The sequence below is a fragment of the Pistacia vera genome, unplaced genomic scaffold (assembly GCF_008641045.1).
Source record: "Pistacia vera cultivar Batoury unplaced genomic scaffold, PisVer_v2 Contig503, whole genome shotgun sequence".
Classification (NCBI taxonomy): Eukaryota; Viridiplantae; Streptophyta; class Magnoliopsida; order Sapindales; family Anacardiaceae; genus Pistacia; species Pistacia vera.
This window is the reverse complement of record NW_022196339.1, coordinates 1,025,287-1,049,547: the sequence shown is the minus strand read 5'-3', so window position 1 is coordinate 1,049,547 and position 24,261 is coordinate 1,025,287. Positions and strand designations below refer to the sequence as shown.

At 32.5% G+C, this 24,261-nt stretch overlaps 1 long non-coding RNA gene across 1 annotated transcript; it reads right to left on the bottom strand.

The window, feature by feature from the left end:
• Positions 1–1,072: 1,072 nt before the first annotated feature.
• On the bottom strand, positions 1,073–24,035 carry LOC116105775. The gene is made up of 2 exons (XR_004124155.1): positions 23,970–24,035; positions 1,073–1,270 (listed from the first exon to the last, which is right to left on the bottom strand). It is a non-coding gene; the product is annotated as an uncharacterized LOC116105775 (long non-coding RNA).
• Between the last annotated feature and the right edge of the window lie 226 nt (positions 24,036–24,261).

The following is a 24,261-nucleotide window of genomic DNA, read 5'->3' as shown; positions in this document are numbered from 1 at the left end:
AAATATGGAAGAGAAATTTGTTGCATTAATGTTCAAGGGATGACAAATTTATTTCATTATCGTGTCGAGTTGGTCTATGCCATAATAGATTTGCAACTATCAGAGCTTAACAATCGTTTCAATGAAGGTAATACAAAATTACTTATTTGCATGGCCTCCCTAAATCCAAGTGATTGCTTTCAAGCATTTGATAAGGGAAAATTAGTTTGTTTTGCTCAATTTTATCCACTAGAATTTTCTTCTACTGATCTTATGGCACTTGAACTTCAACTTGATAATTACATTGATGATATGCGCTTGGACAGTGATTTTTTAGAACTAAATGATATTACTAGTCTTGCTTATAAAATGGTTGAAAAGAAGAAGCATCTTATTTTCTCATTGGTATATTTGCTCATCATATTGGCCTTAACCTTACCAGTTGCAACTGCAAGTGTAAAAAGGGCATTTTTTGCTACGAAAATTGTGAAGACTCATTTACGTAATGGGATGGGAGATCAATTCTTGAATGATACCCTAATTCCATATGTTGAGAAAGATATATTTGACAATGTTGATAAGGAGATGGCGATGCAACGATTCCTCAATATAAAGCCCCGCAGAGGACAATAGTAAATATAATTTTTTTTTTCTTTTTGTGACAATTTTGACTAGAAAGATAGAATATGAATGTTATGCATAATTAGTTTTCATTTGGTCCACCCTAACAAAAATTCCTGGATCCGCTCCTACAGACACCCATCTAAGTCAAGAATTTTTGTTAAATGTGCTTTCTGGTTCCTATAACATTGTAATCTCTGTTATAACCCTTATTGCTTGCAAAATTTGGAAACAATGGTACCCATCAAAACTAAATTCTGAAAATAGTTACAAGAATCAGATAACTAATAGTAAAATAATATAATTTACAATAAGCATTTCAAATGTTTTCTTTTAAAATACAACTCATTAGTATACATAAAATTGCATGACGGTAATAAGTAACAAGAACCAATCAATTATGGAAACATCTTCTTGCAAGTGTAATACAAGAGTGACCTTAAAAGACCTATAAGCGTTTTCTCATCTGATACCTTTAGAAGGCGAGCAACTTTGCAGAATCTTGCATGATATATATACAAACATTCTTCATTTATTGATGGTTTCATTCCATTCTTACAAGGTTTTGGCCTTGTAAGAACCCATTGCCCATACGGCCAAAGAATGCATGTAACTTAGCACTCTAAAACAATCAACAGTGGTCCAAGCTTCAAGAGTTTAGAAAGAATAACTACGTAGAAAACAACAATGAGTTAGTGAATTATCAGGAACAAATAGTTCTGAAGCAGATAATTTTCAGTGTAAATTATGCAGAATATAAAGTTTCCAATTGTAATCGGTAGAAAATTGTCCTAAAGGTAGTAACCTGATGATGCAAGACGTAAAGGATGGGTGTAAATGGGTATTTAGTCCTTATCTTCTACATTTTAGGATAGAGTATTTCAGTCCTTGGTATCCCTTTCTTGATTTCTCCTCTTAACCTATTAATTTCTCTCTATCTCCCTCTATAGAACCTATATTATCTATCTATGTTATTCTTCTCCTCCTCCATCCCCTAAGGAGCAAAAATATTATCTACTAGACATTATAACTACTGGAGTTTTGTCTAACATTTCACAACATCAAGAATCTACTAGGAAATGGTTAAACGACACATCCACCAAAAAAATAAATGAACTGACAAAACAGATGCTGCAATGAAATCTATACAGATTTGAGATAGATTTAGATCTAAAAAAACACAAACTCATACGTTAGTTAACAGCCTATTAACTACGCTATAAGATAAGAGCGTTTGATAAACTTAGGGGGTTCTTACCCAAGTCCATTTTCAGACCATCCTGCTTCAAAGATTTCAATGGCAATTTGAAATCCCATATCAACCAAATCTCCACAATCATCGTTACAGCAACCGCATATGTAACACCAGACCATATTTTTCTTGAATGCAATGTTGTCATGTCAACTGTTCCAACAGGTAGATCCCATTGATCAACCGCCGTTGTGTATCCATATTCTTTAGGATATTATAGAGAAAAACCTTCTCTAATGCTCTTTTTGCTTTGTCTTCGTCAACTATAGCTGAAAGAGCACATGCTCATGCACAACTACATTAGAGACACCTGCTAAGTTCTAGTCTTATCAGATTTGAACTAAAAAAGAATATATATTGAGAAACATAAACATGTCAAACACTATAAATAAATCAAGATTTATCATTCCTGGATATTTGAGAATATCAATGAATGAAGTTAATCAGTTGCAACATACCATTTTCCAGTAAACTGATCAGCTTGAATAGATGAACTTGAGCGGCTACCATTATTGTCGTAGTTGAAGTAAGAACCATTCCACAATTTCTCGTATACAACTTTTGCTAACTGAAATTTGCACCAAAAATAATCCTCAAACCCTTAAGACCTACTTCATGTGCAAATCCTGACACAGCCTGTAATGCTACCACCTCCACTATATGCACTTACAATAGAGACAGATCACATATTGTATGTCTGGTTAGGGAAGCCATCGTTCTCAATCATCACCATCACCATCCCTATCAAATTTGAAAAGATGAAAGTGTTTGCTGAACCTTCTTCTTACCATAACCAAAACAAAGCATTTGGGTAGTTGGATGAACTTTTGCAGGACTCTGCTCCGTAAAACTCTAATACTCACTAAAGCTTTATCACACAAACTCTTATTTTTCTTTTGGACGGTAAATTGAGGAAGCTCGTTCAAACATTCACAATAATTTTCAGCCTTCATTAGTAACTGCATGACTAAGGACATTGTATATTCAGTCGGCTTCACATTTTTCTCCACCATCTTATGAAAGAGTTCAACAACTTTTGGTATCTCATTATTCTTGAGGAAACCAAACATAAGCATAGTAAATGTAACCACATCTGGAGCACAACCTTTTGCCTCCATATATAACAACAACTCATTTGCCATTTCTAGTTGTCCATTTTTACACAACCCATTGATCAAAATGCTATATGTTACAACATTTGGCACTAGGTTTCCATGAAGAGAATTTCTGAAATAGGTCCCAAGCAGTTTTGAATCTCCCTGTTTTACATAATCCATCAATGAGGGAATTCAAACCTTCAATGGTAAGTGCAAACTTATTAATTACTAGAGTATTAAACATTTCCAATGCTTCCAAAACACATCAATTCTTGCAAAGTCCATCAATGAAAATGTTATATGTCCAGGAATCAGGGAAAACATCATTAAGTCACATCTCACCAACTAAATTCTGTGTATCTTTCACCTTAGCTATAAGAAAAAAGCCAGTTAACAAGGTATTATATGTAATCACATCAGGCCTAATTCCTTCTGAAATCATCTCTCGATAAAGACTAAGAGCTTCATTGACTTCTTTATTCTTGCAATACTAATTAATTAAAGTACTGTAGCAAACAATATTAGGTATATACCCTTTTTCTAGTTATAGAATCAAACAACTCCTTTGCATCATCAATTCTATCTGCCAAGCAATAACCGTTTATTAAAATGTTGTAGGTATAAATGTTAGGAACCACACCTCTTGGAATCATATGTTCCAACAATAGTTGTCTAGCCTTCTCAACCAATCCAACCTTACAGAGGCCATTAATTATAGTACTATAAGTAACAACATTTGGCCTACAAATAACACTAGATTCTTTATTCCCGTTAACCATCTCTTCAAGCAACTTAATGGCAACACTTATCTTCCCTATTTTACACAATCCACCAATCAAAGTGTTGCAAGTGATCACATTAGGCCTACAACCAACAACAATCATTTTTTTAAACAATTCCATTGATTCCATTAACTTTCTCTCTACACACAGACCTTTAATCAAACAATTAAATGTCGCGGTATTTGGGCTAAAACACAACTTCAAAATTGCCCCAAAAACCACATAACCATCAAAAACCCTTTCAATATTACAGAAGCAATTCATCAACATATTCAAAGATATAAAATCTGGAGATAACCCAGTTGAATTCAACAGCTTATATAGCGAAATCACTTCATAATAATGCTTCTTCTTACCTAGTGCACTAAACAAAGTAGTGAATGATGAAATTGGAGAAATGGGTTTCGAATTAATCATGTAACAAAAAAAGTACAATGCTTCATTCAGAGTAAAGCTACCTGATCGACAATTTTCTTCGAGGAATTTAGCAAGTGAGGATCGTTCAAGGGGTTTTTTGAATGAATACGAAACTTTATTTTTGGAGCTTGAAGATGTGAGGTTGTGTAAGTGAGCTAACAAAAATAAAACATTAACTTTCGAAGATGGGTTTTGAGAGATTGAAGACGAACGAAATGGTGATCTGAATCCCAAAGCCATGTATGAAGAGTGTTTTTGTGGGCCATTTTTTCCGTCATTGCAAAAGGCAAATGCATTAAAGAGAAATGTTTTGACAAATTTCACAAACATCCTTAAAGGTTTCCAAAATTGCAAACTTATTTCAAGTATCGATCTTTCCTATTCAAACCACCTTTATGATTTCGAAAATTGATAGTTAAAAATGTAAATCCACGTTCAGGTGTTTTTCGGTTTGAGGTGGTTTTCTACTAAATCCAAAAATCAAACAAAATGCAACCCAATTTATATAAGTATTCAATTGGAATTTTTTTTAACTTTTTTTAATAAAATTATATGATTTAAATAAATCATGCTATTGAACTTTGTATTTAATTTACAATGATATATAATTTTTTTTTTATTTATTTTTCAAACTTTTAAATATACCAAAATTGATATTTCACATAATCAAATGTGATATATTAAAAATTCAAGGGATATTGTTTTTTACTTTTTAGAAGTTATATGAATAATGTTTCGTTATCATATTAATAAGATTATCATGCTAATTATATTGCTGAAATATCTATATTACTAAAATAATAGCATGTATAGTTTAATATAATTACTAGTTTTGTATTATACAATAGAGTTATATTGGCAGCCTTGAGGTTTAATATAGTAAAAATAATCAAATTTATAAAATAATAAAAATCTTAAGTGAATTTCTGTAATTATAGTGAAGCTCAAAAGAGTTGACTTGATGTCCTTAACACTTTATGATACTATTGTAATGTTCACATTAGCTTATCCACAACGTGCACTATACATTAACATATATGATCAACACATATCAAGTGATTAGATAGTTGCACATTCACCTATCTCAGTAAAGAGCTTTTGTTATGAATGTAATTCTTATAACCTTGTAATCTCTATATGACCCCAATTGCTTGTAAAATTTGGAAACAATGGTATCCACCAAAACTAAATTCTAAAACCAGTTACAAAATTTCTAACAACAATGTTTGGCACTAGGCTTTCAATGAGAGAAATTTCTAAAATAGCTACCAAGCAGTTTCGGATATCCCTATTTTACTTAATCCATCAAAGAGGGAATTCAAGCTTTCAAGGTCAACTACAAACTTATTATTTACTAAAGTATGAAACATTTCCACTTCTTCCAAAACACATCCATTCTTGCAAAGTCCATCAATGAAAATGCTATGTGTCCAAGAATAAGGTAAAACCATTAAGTTGCATCTCACCAACTAATTTCTGTGCATCTTTTACAGTAGCTTTATAATCATATTAGGCCTTTCCTTCTAAAATCTTCTTTTGATAAAGACTAAGAACTTCGTTGACTTCTTTATTCTTGCAATACCATTTGATTAAAGTATTGTAGCAAACAACATTAGGTCCATATCCCTTTCGAGTTAAAACTTCTTCATTTATAAGATAAATTTTTATGTTGTTTATTAGAGACTATTATTAGACGTACGCCACAAGGGAGTGAAGTTGGATTTGAAATTCATTAGAGACTATACTTTCAATAATAGATAGAATCAATTAGAAGAGAGACAAATTTTACAGTTATGAGACCTTTCTATTCTAATTTTTCAACACATTATATTCTGTGATAGAATTAATGAAATATGAGATAGAATCTTGAACTTTTCTCTCAATGTTTTGACATGCTAATTCTTTCAATTAATTTCTCTTATTCAATGGTAGTGGATGGATCATTATGTATTTATTTAACATTCGTTTGTTGTTTATTGATTAAATTTTTCATCTTCTCCTCTTTGTTTTTATGTTAACCCTATGAACCACAAATTTTATGAGATAATTTTAGTCATGTATAATCACGATGCTCATAGAAGCCAAGTTAATTTCAAGGGAATCTATGAATTTTAATGTTAAACATTTATAATCAGTGTCTGCTTATTGATTAAAAAAAGTTTACGTCAATCTAGAACACAATAATGGTTAATCAAAATGATTACTATTAATTTAATCTCCTTTATAAAAATATTATTTAAGTGCAAAACATTTAACTTTAAGCATGCATAAACTGATTACTTATATTAAAAGCAAGAAAGACAACAAGAAATTGAAATTATAACGAAATTTCAACAACAATTTTGTTGATAAACAACCTGACCTAAAAGCTTAAGCTGAAAAGGGTATTAAGCTGAAAACGGTATTAAGCTCTGTAAGAGGCATCTTCACATGTTACATAAACCAAGCCCAAATCCAGATAGAAAGACCAACCCAAATACAGCAGGATGTAATACATGAGAGATTCAAATCATGACTTCTACTTTAATATCTATTGTGTGTGATTTTTGTCGTAAGCTCGAAAGTCTCAGTAGCCTAGAAATCAATAGATCGACGTGATCTCAAGTTCATGGAATTTTGAAGTCCGACTCAGCATAACCTTGTCGCGACCATCCAATTTAGCTGTTTGACAGACAAAAGGATAAGCCTTATCTCGAACATCTCAAGAGGGATAAGAACGAATCAATATCTGCGCGATCCTAGCACGAAATCACTAAAATCACAAAATCGCTTACCAAGTCTAATGGCAATCCCGAATTTCTCACTACTTCCTTTGGTGTAAACTTGTATAAATACCCTTTCCAAATACGAGAAAGGGGTTGGTAAATTCCAAATATGAGACTCATGGGCGTGATGTTAGAAGACAGGCTAATTCCAAGCGACATGGGAAAGAGCCCATGGGAGAACAAGTTAATAATGGTCGCCGGAGGGAATCTCGCACTTAGTGACTTAGTACATAAAAGAAACGAAAAATGAAACATAATTCATAGATCACTTAAACCCTCTCAATTACTCACTTAAAATTAAGAAGGAATATCATACAAATACCATGGAATAACGTTTAATCATATTCATGGGGATTATGTAAATATTTCATTCGGAAAATAGAAAGTGAAACAATTAGATCTTTTTTAAAGATTGGTACTAATTCATGATCTAACATGTACAAACTAAAAACCTCATTCTCGATTCTACGAGAAATTTTATGAAAGCATCCAATAGAATCATGAAGAGTCTAAGTGAAACAAACATAATCATATGAGATATGGATATTCATTCAAAACAGACAATAAAAATGAATATATGTGTGCGGAAATTTTAATCGAGCAAGCATACAGATGGTATTCTTCATATTCTTCCTTAGACATTTTCCAGACCAAAGACATTTTTTCACATTTTCCACAAGCATGAGATGCAAGGCCATTGCTGTTTCAGTACACCAACTCAATAATGCTCTAGTGGTCCATCTTTCTGCATTAGGATTTTCATATACGACAAATAGTAAAATGGATTCTCCGCTAGAATAGAATCAATAGGTACAAAAAAGCAAATAACCTAACAGTTGCACCGTGAGTATTCAATGTTATTTTAGACCAAGAATAGACTACCAATCCATAACAATTTTCATCATCTTATTGGATCCTTTACCATTGGTCATTTGTCACATAAAAAGGAACTTGATCGCCATCTAATTGGCTAAAATTTCTCTGAATCTTGGGGTAAGGTATTGAGGCTATCCTCATCACAAATTGGATGAAATATATGTTCCACAGGAAACATATTAGAACTTTACCCTTTTGAATAAAATGGATATAAACTTTGACATATTTGGAAGAAAATTTAAAAGAAAGGTGCTGATATAGATTGATCTCAATAGCACATATATTTTTCATCCTCAAATAGGTATCTTTTGTCATAACTGTGTTTACAGAAACATATTAAGGAAAACCTTATGATTTTTATAAGAAAGAGAAATCTGTCAATTACTGTGCTATTCTACTTAACATGTAACATGTAACCCCAAGAACAAACCTCACTTCTTAAGGAACATTTCTCTGAACTCATTATTTGACTTCAGCCTCTCATCTTTCACTTCCCTGGCTTTTGGATATGTCGAGAGGACACCAAGTAGCCTAACGTTCCTTGGCATTGCAAATGTGTTCCTCCCCTTCAGCTAAATGCTATCACTACGTTTATTAGCAGCAGAGTGTGGTGCTCTAGACTCCTTGAAAGTCTGATTACTACTTTGCGCAGCAATTTAACCTAAAGGAGTAAGAAAATAAAAGGCATAAGTGGGAAACACAAACATGCAAATGACTATAGACTGCATTGCACACAAACAAACACACACAAGTAATAACAAAGATAAAACATAATTCCACTTAGCCTACCATGCTCTCCACAGGCCCCATGACTAGTGGAATCCTTTCTCTTTGGCTTTGAATTTGAACTTGCAATGCTTATCTTCTTCCTAAGAATTTTTTTTTTTTTTTTTTTTTTTTGTTCTTTCCTACGGTTGTAGCAAGGTGTGCATCATCGGCAAAATCCACATACGCGAGGCCCTCAAAAATCAATCAAACGATATTATAAATTAGTATGCAATGGCCCCATATAGATGCTCTACAGTTTAAAGCCAGTTGGAATATGGGTAAATTTGTATGGGACTATTGTTGAGTCTTCTAAGCATATCACTTGCTAGCAAAATGAAAAAAATATGCTCTTAGATAGTAAGACTCTTTATACTTGAAAATTAAGCGATTTTACCATAATTATGGAATTTAACACTTTTGAAGGTTTATTTGAGACTACATAATCGTCCCTGGAAAGGACATTCATCTTAAAACCAAAAGCGTAAGAACTAAATGAGTTATTGACTACATGAAAAGAAGAAATCAAATTGAAGTTTTAGTGAGCTCCCTTGAGAACTTTGATCAAAGAGAATGGACTACAATTAGCAGTTTCTATGTCCCTAAAGCATTGGCCATTCTGATCTCCCAGTCTCATTAAAATTAGTTTCTTAGGGCTAATTTCTGTGGTACAGTCCTACAGATCCAACCCCACCAACATTGACAAATAATGAATGAGAGAAAGAGAGTCATACCCTTGACTTTCCGGTGAACTTGTCCTGCAGAATTCGAAAAGATCCAACCCCACCAACATCACTAAAGATTTTTTTCAGATCTTTAGAAGTTGCCTAAAAAAAATTTAAAACCATCAGAATTATCTCTCTGTATTTGCCTGTCCAGCGTTAAAAAAGAATAAAAAGCAATCTCTCTCTGAAGTGCGAGAGGATCTCTACTTGTCCTGAAGTTAAGGTTTGATAAAAATGTAGTACACTCGTCAGTGTATACTTTGGCTCTTCCAGTGGTGGAGTCTTTGATGTGCTAGTCATTTGGATGCTCTTCAAACTTGGGTTTTGCTTCTTCTACTTCATTTTCTTCAGCTAATTTTTCTGCTCGTCCCATTTCTTTCCCATGCACTTTGTTTGGGTTTTGAGTAGTATTTTTCTGCCGCTTAGCTGGAGACTGTTCGTCACTCATGTTTGAATATGTTTTACTCTTTCCATTAACACTTTTCTTATGCAACTTCTCTTTCTGATCTATTAGTTTAGGAACAAATTTGGCTTCCTGCTGTAACCTAAATAGTTGCAGCTTTTCCAAGTAGGGTGTAATCTAAGAAAAGGAACAAAGACAAGCATCTTTACACATTGAGTTAAAATAGCAAGGATTGCATACATTCAATAAATAACAAGTAGATGTATCATAATTCAGTAACATCTTTAACAATGTTAACAACATGACTTAAAAGCTTAAATTGATAGTTAAGCGCTCAACAACCATACTTAAAATTTAACACAATCTCGTGAGCTGAACAACCACAATCACATATAAAAGTTTATAATCTAAATAAGAGCCTATTTGTTATAAATTTTAAATAGTATTTTATTTTCGAAAACAAGGAATATGAGGAATTTTATGAAAATAGTTTTTATTAAAATAAGTTAAATGTTTTAATAAACAATGTTTTTGCATATAATCCTAAAAATTAGTGTAAAATTGGAAAACAAGAAAAATATCATTTCTCAGTCTTTATATAGTTTTTTAACTTCAAATTTTTTTTTTTTAATACCATATATATCTTCAAATATTTAAAATATTGAGATAAAGCTTTTAAAATTTTTAATTGTAACTTAGTTTTTTAAAATTATTTTTGAATCACAAACCAAACTGGCCCAAATCTCATAAAGAGATTTAAAATACAAAATATATTTTCAAATATTTAAAATTTAGAGATAAAACTTTGAAATTTTTAATTGTAACTTAGTTTTTTAAAATTATTTTTGAATCACAAACCAAACGGGCCCAAATCTCATAAAGAGATTTAAAATACAAAATATATTTTCAAATATTTAAAATTTAGAGATAAAACTTTACAATTTTTAATTGTAACTTAATTTTTAAAAATTATTTTTGAATTACAAACCAAACTGGCTTGAATCTCATATAGAGAGATTTAAATATGAAATCAAGAGAAAACAAATCCTGATAATCTTTTTATTTCAATCTCTTAAACCAGATAAGACTTAGATAACTCTTAGATTGATCATATTCTAATCTAGAAATCCTACACTCCCCCTCAAGCCAGTGAATAGATATTTATCATTCCTAGCTTGGAAACTAGATTAACAAACAACTGTCTAGACAGTCCTTTTGTAAGAATATATGTTGTCCGCTGACTTGTAGGCAAGTAGGTAACACACAACAGCTTATCTTCTATCTTCTCTTTGATGAAATGTCTATCTATTTCAACGTGCTTGGTCCTATCATGATGCACTAGATTGTATGCTATCCCAATCGCAACCTTGTTGTCACAGTACAACCTCATAGGCTCTGCACTTTTGATTTCAAGCTCTCCCAAGATTCTTCTTAGCCATATTAGCTCACAAATCCCATGAGCCATAGCATGAAACTCAGCCTCAGCACTACTTCTAGCTACTACATTCTACTTCTTACTTCTCTAGGTTACTAAATTTCCCCAAACAAAAGTGCAATAACCTAAGGTTGAACTTATATCATCTACAGAACCAGCCTAGTCCCCATCCGTGAATGCTTCTACTTTCCTTTCATTATTTTTACCAAAAAATAGCCCCTTCCCAAGGGTCATTTTAAGGTGCCTTAAAATCCTACGAAGCTTTATTTATGCCCTAATACATTTAGTTGAATTTTATTAAAGTTATCTTGAACAAGTGTGAATGAAATTCCCTAAAATTTCATTAGGGGTAAAATGGTCTTTTCACTCATAATTAGTTGAAAAAGTGGGGAGTGAAAAGAGATAGAATAACAAGGAGAAATTAATAAAAATATGGGCATTTTGGTAATTGACTAAGGGACATAGATGGAATTTCATAGAAAATGCAAGGGCAAAATGGGAATCTACATATATTATTTTATGATATTAAGAGTTGAAGAAGAGAAACCCTAGCCACTCTACCAAAATTCTCTCAAATTCCTTCATTAAATTTCCAAGGAAATTCATAGGATTTTGGCTAACTTTTGATAGATTTTCAATCCTAAGCATCCAAAGGTAAGATTCTTGCAGCAAGAAGTGAGATTAATTTTTAAAGTTTTGAATTCTTATGGTTGTATATGCTTAGGGTTTGAGAAGAAGGGAATTCTACCAAAGAGAGAGTATAGTGTTGGAGTTGCTCAAATTCAAGGTAAGTAAACCTAATTTGAACCTTAATTTGAGCAAGACTTTGTTGAATGAATTTTTTTGCATGTTTGTATGTGATGGTATGAGAGAATTATGGGCTGTTTTTTATGTTTATTGATTTATAAATTCTAGCCATGAGAAGTAGTGTATGGTTATGTGATGATTTGGTGAAGTTGTGGAAGATTTTGTGTTGAGATTTTTGGAGTGTAGAGAAGTGATAAATTCAGCCAGGTTTGATACTCAATTTAGTGAGTTTTTGGCTCACAATTTGGTTTAATTAGAGAGTTGTGGAAGTGTAGCCAACATGGTAGTAGCATGTGCATATGAATTGTTTGATGAAAATCCTAAGAGAAAACATGTTACCATAGTTTCCCTATCAAATCCGTGACTTTATGAGTGATTTTTGAGCATCTTACCCATCGAACTGGGTTGAGACCTAAACATAAAAGTTGTAGCCCTTTCTCTAAAATTTAAAATGAGACCAAGATCATAGCAATCCGATGTGTATAGCTCGATATATGCCTTCTTGAATATGACCTACACAGAATGACTACCTCAAAAGTACCTCCAATTTATTAGTTATTTTTAATCTAATAATCTATGATTGATTTCAAGTATGGGAATGTTGTTGGTAGAGAATACTAGTTCCATAATTATATCTTTATATGCCATAATGTATTTGAGCATTTGAGCATTTGGATTTAGAAAGAATAGCAAAGAATGGGCATATTTCCATGCACATACACATACATGAGAACATTAAAGAACAAAGAGAAAGAGAATTTGGATGAATTGTAGAGAATTTCTTTTATGCATGTATATGCTTATTTATGAAGAATTGTTAATGGAATGGATATTGAATGATGGTTAGAATTTATCCATGAGAAGTAGTGTTTGTGTACTTGATGTTTGATGGAAGTTTGGATGAATTATGGAAGAATTGGAGTAGAATTTATGAAGTGTGAATCCTGGACAGGTTTAACGTTAATCTTGGTGTGTTTTATTCCAAATTTTGTGGCTTAGAAGAGAGTTAGAAATGTACCCAAATTAGAGTTGATGTGTGCATATAAATTGTTTGATGAAATGTCAAAGAGAAGTGCATACATGATTATGATTATTTGATATCTTGAGATGAGTTGGTAAATGGTAGAGAATGACATGTTCACATTCCATATTGCATTATTGCATCCAAACATGTGAATTTAGAAAGAATAATAAGCATGAGCCCATATACATACATACATACTCATAAGAACATTAAAGAGCAATAATGAACATTAAAGTTAAAGAACAAATAGAAAGAAATGAGAAATATTGAAGAAGTTCAAATCTGAAATTTTATCTAAAGAAGTGTAAAAGATAAAAGGAAAGAAGGTTGTTGCGATGGGGAACCCGTGAGTGACAAGAAGAAGAATATTCCCACATGTACGCCGCCTTTAGTGAGCGGCCTAAGAAGAAGAAGAATCTGTACAGTCTGTAAGAGTACATGTGGATGAGGACTGTGCCCAGAAGAATATTCCTACATGCACGCCACCTTTAGTGAGTGGCCTAAGAAGAAGACGAAGAATTTGTATTGTCCATAAGAGTGCATGTAGATGAGGATTGTGCTCACTCACATAGCCAGGGTTCCGAATTCATGCCTCAACCAAGTCTGATCAGCAAAGAATAAGAAAGAAAAGAAAAGAATAATAAAGAAAAGAATAGAAAGAAGAGAATAAGAAAGAAAAAGCAGAGAATAAGAAAGAAAAGAAGAAAAAAGAAAGAATAGAAAGAATAGAAAGAAAGAAAGAAAGAACAGAAAAAAAAAAGAAAAGAAAAGAAAGAAACAATAGAAAAAGAAAGAAAGAATAGAAAGACTAGAAAAGAAATAGAAAATAGAATAGAAAACAGAAAAGAAAATGCACATTCTATGCATTTGTGCATTTGCATCATACCTATGCATGATACCATGCCTATTATCATGGTGAGAAATTAGAAATAGAGAAAGAACAGAGAAAGAATAGAGAAAGAACAGAGAAAGAACAGAGAAATAATAGAGAAAGAATAGAGAAAGAACAGAGAAAGAATACAGAAAGAACAGAGAAGGAATAGGGAAAGAACAGAGAAAGAACAGAGAAGAATAGAAAGGTGTGATGAAAGGAAATAAATTCTGAATTTAAGCAACGGAGAGAGAATAGTAGCATAGCGGGTTTACTTACTGAGCAATTAGTGCTCACCCCGTTGTTTTCAATGTTTTTGCAAGTAATAGGTGAGATGCAGTCGCTTGGAATGTTACGCAGCAGAAGGGTTGGGCAACACTGTTGAGTTGATGTTTTGTGACTTTATTATATTTTAAAAAGATTTGTATTAAAGAAAAATTACTTATAGGCCCATTATTTTATACTCATCTACATGTATATTTCCTTATATATATTTAGTGAGTTTTACTGTTATTTTTTGAGTATACTAGCTAGAAAGAAAGTATTACAGTTTCTAATATATATATTATAAATTATCACCTTAATGTTGGTCTCATCTATTGTATAGAGAATGGCTTGCTCAAATTCCCTGTAGGCTTCCCATATTTTACTGCCTTCAGCAACATGCAAACCAGTAGCAGTTATAGCACACTCGAAGAGATTTCTTCCCTTCGCAATACCGTCAGGTGAAAATTCATGCACAGATGGATCATATTCTTGCACAAATCTCAAGCAGTCACACCAAAGTGAGATATACTGCACCAGAACAAGTTATAGTTCTTCAATTTTAAAGAACTACATAGTTAAAGGAACTCTGAAGAACGGAATTAATATTTTTATCCTCTGATTCCACATATACGCAAACTCTAATAGAAAGTAGCAAGAACTTGATTTCCCACAAAAAGTAGGGAACAAGATGACAACATGCAATTAAAACTTCCAAAATGTACTGCCACTTAAAAAAAATAGATTTCCATTCCCAAGAAGTTTGAAAAAGTTCATCCTATCGCCTAATTTGGTAGAAAAATTTGATGATGCATCAATAAGGAACCATGTGTCTTTAAACACCATCACAAATGTAAGAATATTGATATCCATTCTAAATTGCGAGGCCTACAATCATCTTTACCATACAAATGAAACTAACGAGCCATTTTGTCATTAGTAATTACTTATTGGAATAATTCAGCCAGTCAAAAGTCATAGATCTGGCAAGCTGAATTTTTTTATCAAAAATTTATTTTTAAGAAAATAACTTAAAATACCACAAAATTGAATTCTTAAGATCACTATGTTTTAATCCATAAATCAACGCATAAAGTAATTCAAAATCCATAATGATAACAAAAACCTACTAGACAATATGAATCTTCTCAATCCCCATAAATGCCTCAGGTCTACAAAGCTGAAGTAGAGAATCAGCAAGAAACTACCTTCAGCTAGACAGAGCGATGAAATCTTAAAGTATACCCAAACCTTTAGTATCAGTCATGCAGAACAAGAAAAGATCAAAATCTTAAAATTTAGCTGACCGCCCTTTTATTTTTTTGCTTTGGGGGTAACTGTCATTAGGAGGTACACTTACTGATGTTCAACATTGAGCTTTATGTTTTGGAGAAACTAATATACTTATACTAAGAGAAATGAGTTTTGCAAGAGGGCGAGCAGGCTATCCATAAAAGCAATGACAAGAGGGAACTCAAAATCTATAAACAAACAAAATATCAGATAGCCGCAAATTATCAAAAACAAACTTCCCAAGTCAACCATCATTGCTTCCTAGTTGCAACATACGAAAAAAAAATAGAAAGGAAGAAAGCTCAAAACTTCATTTCTTTTACTCAATTAAGCTGACGTTTGAGCTGAGGCTCAGTAGATAGAAATCACATAAACTTGAATTCAACATCGTTTTCACCATTTAAACCCCAAAAGATAATCACTTCCTTCTTTCAAACGAATCTATTTAATTTTTCTCTTTATACTTTCTCTCATTAACCATAAACCCTAAGCAATCAAAATTTGATCATGAAACCAATAACAAGAACACAAAATGCAAAATCTAAAACATAGCCAGGTGAAATAGAAGCTTCATCTTGAGCCCACTCTTGCCATATAACAGGAGTCCATGGAAAAAATCTCATTCATAGCTTCTCTTGCTTGTCTCAACTTCTCAATCTCACCCATTTTCCTCAAAACCCTAAAGCCATTAACAAAAACAATAAAAAAGCAAAACAATGTTATTACTAAAAACAAAAATCCAAGAACTGGGTATTGAAATTCATATTCAAATTGATATAAAAAAGTACTTTAACATGGACTTCATAGTTGGAGGGCTCATTGGCGAGTCCGGACTCGATAATTTTTTATGTGCTTCATCTTCTAAGTCTGAGTCTAAGTCCAAGTCACTTGACTCTCTCAAGTTTGGAGAGTTGGGCTCTATTGCTTCTGCGTTTTCGTTAGCATCTGCCATAGCCGTGTCTGTGTCTTCTTCTTCTCTAGTTTTTGGCGCTAGGATTTGATCTTCTGGTTCCATTCTTTTGCTTCATTTGCTCTGTGTTTCTCTCAAGTGTACTGAAGGTTTAGGTTTATTGCACTGTTAAGTGCTACCCCAGAGGTGTCAACACTTTCATAATCACATGTTTTTCTTTCCATGTTCTTTCTAAGATTATTTAAAGGCTCATATATCTCAATAGTGCTTTCTGATGATGAATCTCTGGAGAAGAAAACATCAACCTTGTTCCTCAGTTTAATTCAACTGCCACCAGGGTTCTTCAATCCTTTTTCTTTCATAAAGGTTCTTAAGTATGCTGCTTATCCCACATTTCAGCTTCTCTATATAGTTGTAACTATTGAACATAATTGCTGCCTCTGCTTGGCTCCAGCTTTAGCACTCTTTGAGCTGCCAGTTCTCCAAGCTCCACACTACGATGAACTCGACAGGCACACAACAAACTCAACCAAACACTCATGTCAGGTTCAATGGGCATGCTTTTTACAAAGCTGTAAGCATCATCCAACGTCCAACACACTACGATTACAAAAGTTTCATCATCAAAGGTTTGGCGTAAAAACTTTTTCCCTAATTTTTGTAAATCACACTTCACCCCCAAATATATATATATATATATATATATTGACTATTTTCCTTTGGCATAACATAAGGAAAAAAAATAGAGAAAACAAATAAAGTAAATGTAATACCCAAGATGTCAAAGGTATGTTCCTAACTCGAAATAGTCCTTTAAATGTTAATTTTATGTTAAAAAGCATAAAATCTAACTAAGGGCAAATAGTCGATTCATTTGGAACGGTATGAATCAATTATCTATAGAAAGGCACTAGGGGTGAAATGGTCATTTTGTCTATGGATAAGCATTGAAAAAGTCAAGGATGAGTAGGCTTCATTGTATTTAATGGCATTAATTAAGTAATAATTATGTCTAGTGTGAAATGACCAAAATGCCCTTATCTGAAGAATTAAGGACTTATGAGTTATACAACTAAAATAATTGGGCCAATTGCATAATTTTGGAAAATAAATGAAATATTTTCCTATAAATGAGATGAAATTCGTTCAAGCCAAGGGAGAGAGCCTTTCTTCAACATTTCTTCCATTTTCTCTCAAATCTTCCATGAAACAAGCTTTCTTTCTCTAAGTTTTAAAGGAGTTTTGCTTAATTTTTCAAGGAGAACAAGATAGGAGCCTTGGATCTTCAATTTGAAGGGTTTAAGGTAAGGATTAAAAACTTTAGTTTTGAGGTGATTTGAAGATTTGAAGTAGATGTTGAGGTATAATGTTATATATGTAGGATTAAGGTGTAAAAGAAGTCAAAGGCAAAGGATTTGTTGGAGGAAGTCTTTAAAAAGGTAAGGAAGAACCTCCCATGACTTTAGGGTTTATGCTAGGGTTTGTAGATTTTTATGAAACCTTAAATTAAGGCTTTAAGGCATAGAATTAGTTGATGGCAAGTGTAGTTGAACTCATTTATTCTACTTATTGCTTTGAATTCATTATACATGAAGTTATTGCTATTTATGTTTTATGAGTTGTTATGTTTGATTGAAGAAAATGAAGTGTGGATGCTGATTGTGGCAAAACTTGTAGTATTGGAGGCCACATGGTGTTGAATGGTTGCTATTAGAAGTGTTGATGTGTTGTTTGCATTAGCTTACAATGTTATAGCAATAATGGATGATTATGGGAATGAGATTTTACACTTCCTTTAAGATGTTAAAGACTATTAAGGGGAGGTTTATTTGATCCATAAGTTAACCTATTGGTTAATGTCAATAGGAATTGATGTGGCATAGTTAATATGAAAATTCGGATTTAGTGGGCTTAGGGGTTTTGGTAACCCTGCTTCTGTATTTCGACCATAACTTGAGTTATAAAAATCGAAATGAGATGATTCTTGAAGCATTAGAAAGCTAAGACACAGACCTATAACTTTTATGTTTATGCCAAGAGCCAATTCGTTTGAGAAAAGGATGGAAAATGGCCTGAAGCATAAACTGGTTATTAAAGTTTAAGATTTAACATAATCAATTCTTATGATTATGAATTGATTATTAATGTATTATTGTAAGTATGCCATGTACTAATGTTTACCCATTAGTTAGATGATATTTGAAAGATATACATGGTCATGATGTTAATACATGATTAATGTTATGAAATGGCATGAAGTTGCAATATAATACATGTTTTAAGATGATGTATGTGAGCAAGAGGTAATGTAAATGGATTGATAATCCATAGATGAATTAAAAGTATTAAGCTCACCAAAATATGTATTTACATGCCATAAGATGTTAGAGATGCAAATAGACATGATAGAGATGCATATAGACACGATGGAAAACGCGTAAGCATATCCTCGTATACCGGTTGAGGAAAGATGAATATATGCTTTAGATGCTAAATAACGCGTAAGCACGCCTCCCGATGATATGAGCTCTAGATGAAATTTGAGGCTAGATGATATGAAGTGCTTAAGATGCTAAGAAAGGTCCGATCGGCTAGACGTTAAATGTTTCATATGCATTTAGTTGCATTACATGAGTTATGATGTTATTTACATCATGAGATGATTTATACTCATGTTAGATGATTTTAGATGTTATGTCATGATATGTGATGTGTGTGTACTATGTTTACATACTTATTTGTATGTGTACACATTGATGTTTATATAGCCATGGGATAAAATGATGAAAAGCATATGAATTAGTAATAAAAGGGGAAGTATCCCTAGATGTAAAAGATAAGTGATTTGTTAACAAATATGTTTAAATAAAGATCAAATAGCATATTTAGAATGAAACGGATCATTCCTCACTGAGCGATTAGTGCTCACCCTTTTATTGTTGATTTCTTTGTAGGTAGATTAGAAGCGAGGGATGCTAGAGACAGCGGGGCTACACGTGAGGGGAGATGATTTATTGTCATCTTGATGTTTTTATCTTGATGTAAATAATGTAAATGATAAATATTTGTGAAACAACTTTTGGAATAGTCCACCTTATAAATATGTTTCAAATGTGTATTTTATGGATAAATTCTTAAAGTTTTGAAATTATATGTTTGGTTCTTGCATGGCATTTTATATGCATGTATTGGATATTACTATTATTATCCTTACACAGATATTTTTTCTAAATACAACTCGTTTTCTAGACATGTATCCTCGAGATTCTCATTGAGGGATATTCAGAGGATACCTGACTGGAGGGGGGTTTTACAATAAAATGAGAAAATAAACTAAATTAAGATCTTAAATTTATCAGGAAAATTATCGTACATAGTATCCATTTTGAAAAGAAGACAAATTATTTTGGTATTGTTGTATTTTTCAGATGTTAAAAAAAAAATAACCGTTTATTCAAAATGTCTTTCTTATCCCTTACACGATCATTAATTGGAACAAAACTTCATTAGGGGTACAATTGTTAGTTTCCAGACCTTAGAGGTGACAGGGTAATAAACCACAAATTGTCTAATAATTTAAAAAATATGTTTACTAATTAGGACTTATTTTTCTTGACAAATATATAATAGAAAAAATAGAAACAAAACAAAAGGTAAATAGATGTTTCTTTTATGTTATAATTATTCATTTTATTATAGTATTTCATATTTTTCTTTGAAAGAAAATTCTTTAGTACCAAATCTTTTTTCTGAAAACAAAATGGCACATATCATAAGTTCATATGGAAATATGCATATAATATGTCTATGGGTGATAACCCTCATGCAGTTTATATCATTACATGCGGCATGACATGCAAAATGAAACTGTCATGTGGACCCAACCTTTAGCAGAAATCACTGCTTAACACAATTCCTGTGATGACCTAAAGATATTCAGTGAATAGATGATATTGTAAAACATTTTTTCTTTACTTATACTTTTCTGAAAATAATGTCTATATAACGATGGTACAATTATCTAAATTATTTCTTAAAAACTGATAATAATAAACTACAGATATATTATATATTTTCTCTGGTTCTGTACTTTTAATGTCTAATATCTAGTACTAAAACTATTATTATTAATTGTTTACTTTATTAGTTCATTTCTAATACATTAAAACTAATAACTGATAAATGATCTGAAACCATAAACTAATAATTGTTCTAAATTCTAATATTGTGAAATGGAAAATTGATCAGAACCTATAAAACTAGTAACTGATCATATATGTTAACTGATACATTAACATATATGATAAGCACATATCAAGTGATTAAACAGTCAAACATACACCCATCTCAATAAAAAAAATTTGTTATGAATGTGCTTCCTAGTTCCTATAACATTGTAATCTATGTTATAACCCTTATTGTTTGCAAAATTTGGAAACAATGGTACCCATGAAAACTAAATTCTGAGAATAGTTACAAGAATCGGATAACTAATAGTAGAACAATATAATCTACATAAGCATTTGTAAAGACTTCTTTCTACTATCATATTCATCCAATATATTAATAAAAATACACCAATACTTATCAAAATAGTTGGGCCCAAAAATTTTCTTTACTAATATATACATTCTTTACATAGTACAATATCATTTGTACAAAAAGACTCTCATAACAGTGGACAGTGTAGCCAAGTCTCCCCGCTTGCCAACATCGATCCGACCATGTCCTCACCTATGTCCTGCAAAAACATATAAAACAACGAGGTGAGCACAAAGATGCTCAGTAAGTAAATCCTCTACTCCACTATCCCCGTGTATCACTTTTCAAATTTTTTTTTCCTTACTCTTGTCACTTTCTCTTATTCAATCTCTCTTGTTCTTTCTCTGTTTCTAGTTCTCACTGTTCTTTTCTTTCTTTCTATTCTTTCTTCCTCTCTATTCTCATCACCCATGAGGGATATCATGATAACATGCATGGATGAGATGCATATACACTAATGCAAAGCAATGCATTTTCTCTTTTTTCTTTTCTTTCTATTCTTTTCTTATTCTTTTCTCATTCTTTCTCATTCTTATTCTTTCTCTTATTTTTTTCTCATGTTTTTCATTCTTTCTCATTCTTATTCTTTCTCTTATTCTTTGCCGATCGGTCTTGGTTGATGCATGGATTCAGAACCCTTGGCCATGTGAGTGTACTCTCTCTCGTGTATAGCCCTCATCCGCATGTATTCTTACAACTATACTAATTCTTTTTCTCATTCTCATTCCGCTCTCTCATGGCGGAGACAGCTCTCTCACGGCGGTTTACATGTGTGTAATTCTACACTCATGAGTTCCCCATCGCACAACCTATTCTCTTTTCTCTTCTTTAGCACTTTTTTTTTTTTTTTTATTCATTTTATTATCTAGTGCTAATTATTTCTTTCTCTTTATTCTAAGAGAAGTAGTTCTTTTCTTTATCTTTGTTCTTAGGGTATTTCTTTCTCATTACTCATATTTCTTTCTTTCTTTCTTTGATGATTACACATATAAACATATGCATATGGATAGCTCATGCCTAGAATCTTTCTTATATGCACTCATGAACTGCAAATATGCTATGTTGCATAAAGTAAGGTTCTCTACTTCTACTCATGCTTCTCTTAGGCATTTCATCAAACAATATGTGTGCATACCTAAACTCTACTCTAACTATAATTCTACTTCTTTCTTAACCATCCAAAAATTGGAGTTCAACTCCTTTAAATCATCACACATCCTACAAATAAAACACACTTCAAATATTCCTCTCAAATTCTTCTAAATCTATCCATACTTCTATCAAATTTTATCAACACAATCCACCCTTCTCATGGTGGACATCTCTCCATAAATCAACATTGAACTCATTCATACATCCATCAACTCATTTCAAACATAAAAATTCAAGCATTAATCATATACAAATCTCTATACATCATTCCATCATGCAAATCACAACTTAGGTGGATTTACTTACCTTATACTCAAGCAGAATCCATTTAAGCTCTCTACTCTTGATGGCTTGATGCTTTCTTTTAAACCTTCAACACAAACTTAGTAAGGATCCTACTCTTATACCAATAAAATTCACATCTAGAGTAAGGATTCTTACCTTTAAGTGCTTAGGATCAACTTGTATTAACTTCTAGTCAAAAGCCCTCCAAAAATCATTGGGAAAATTGAATGAAAGCTTGAGAGAATTGAAGGATGGAAGAGGCAGTGGAAAAGAAAGAATGAAAGGGTTTCTAAAGCTAAACCCTTAATATCTCATATTTTCTCCACTCTTTCCCATTTTACCCTTACTCTCTCTTAGGAATTCCAACTTTGCCCTTTAATTCTTTGCAAATGCACCCCCATTTAAACTATTCACCATGCAATTTTCTTGCATTTCACTCCCCACTTTTCCTGCTAATTAGGGGTAGAATGGTCATTGTACCCCTATGGAAAATCCTCTAGAAACTTCATTAAACTTTTCAACTAGCCCGTCGTCACGGCGAAGAACTTTTCGTCGCCCCGGCAAAAAATTACAGAATTGACTCACGAATCACAAAGCCAACGTTGCCGCGGCAAAGACTGAATTTCAAAAATTCACCAAGTCTCAACCAACATCAGGGCAAACACTTAACCAAATCAACTCATCAATCCAACTAAGGACCAACCAACTGAAAATGACAACATGCAAGCTCAAATGAGAACAACTCAATAAACATTCAAGCAATACAACACACTTTAACTACGTACCTCGAGTGGGGCGTTACAGCATTTCAAATGTTTTCTTTTAAAGTACAACTCATTACTATACATACAATTGCATGATGGTAATAAGTCACAAGAACCAATCAATTATGGAAACATCTTCTTGCAAGTGTAATACAAGAGCGAGTGTAAAAGACCTTTAAGCGTTTTCTCATCCGATACCTTTAGAAGGCGAGCAACTTTGCAGAATCTTGCATGATATCTATACAGACATTCTTCATTTATTGTTGGTTTCATCCCACTTACAAGGTTTTAGCCATGTAAGAGCCCATTGCCCATAAGGCCAAAGAATGCATGTAACTTAGCACTCTAAAACAATCAACGGTGGTCCAAGTTTCAAGAGTTTAGAAAGAATAACTACGCAGAAAACAACAATGAGTTAGTGAATTATCAGGAAAAAATAGTTCAGTGTAAATTATATAGCATGTAAAGTTTCCAATTGTAATTGGCAGAAAATTACCTAAAGCAGTAACCAGAGATGCAGGACATAAAAGGAAGGGTACAAATGGGTATTTAGTCCTCATCTTCTACATTTTCGGATAGAGTATTTGAGTCCTTGGTATCCCTTTCTTGATTTCTCCTCTTAACCTATTCATTTTTCTCTATCTCCCTATTAATATTTTTGCTCCTCCTTCATCACCTAAGGAGCAAAAATATTATCTACTAGACATCATAACTACCGGAGTTTTGTCCAACATTTCACAACATCAAGAATCTACTAGAAAATGGTTAAACGGCACATCCACCAAAAAAAATAAATGAACTGACAAAACAGATGATGCAATGAAATCTATACAGATTTGAGATAGATTTAGATCTAAAAAGCTCAAACTTATCCCTTAGTTAACAGCCTATTAACTAAGCTATAAGATAACAGCGTTTGATAAACTTAGGGGGTTCTTACCCGAGTCCATTTTCAGACCATGCTGCTTCATAGATTTCAATGGCAATTTGAAATCCCATATAAACCTAATCTCCACAATTATCATACAGCAACTGCATATGTAAAACCAGACCATATTTTTCTTGATTGCAATGTTGTCATGTCAGCTGTTCCAATAGGTAGATCCCATTGACCCGCCCCTGTTGTGCATCCATATTCTTTAAGATATTATAGTGAAAAACCTTCTCTAATGCTCTTTTTGCTTTGTCTTCATCAACTGTCGCTGAAAGAGCACATGCTCATGCGTAACTAC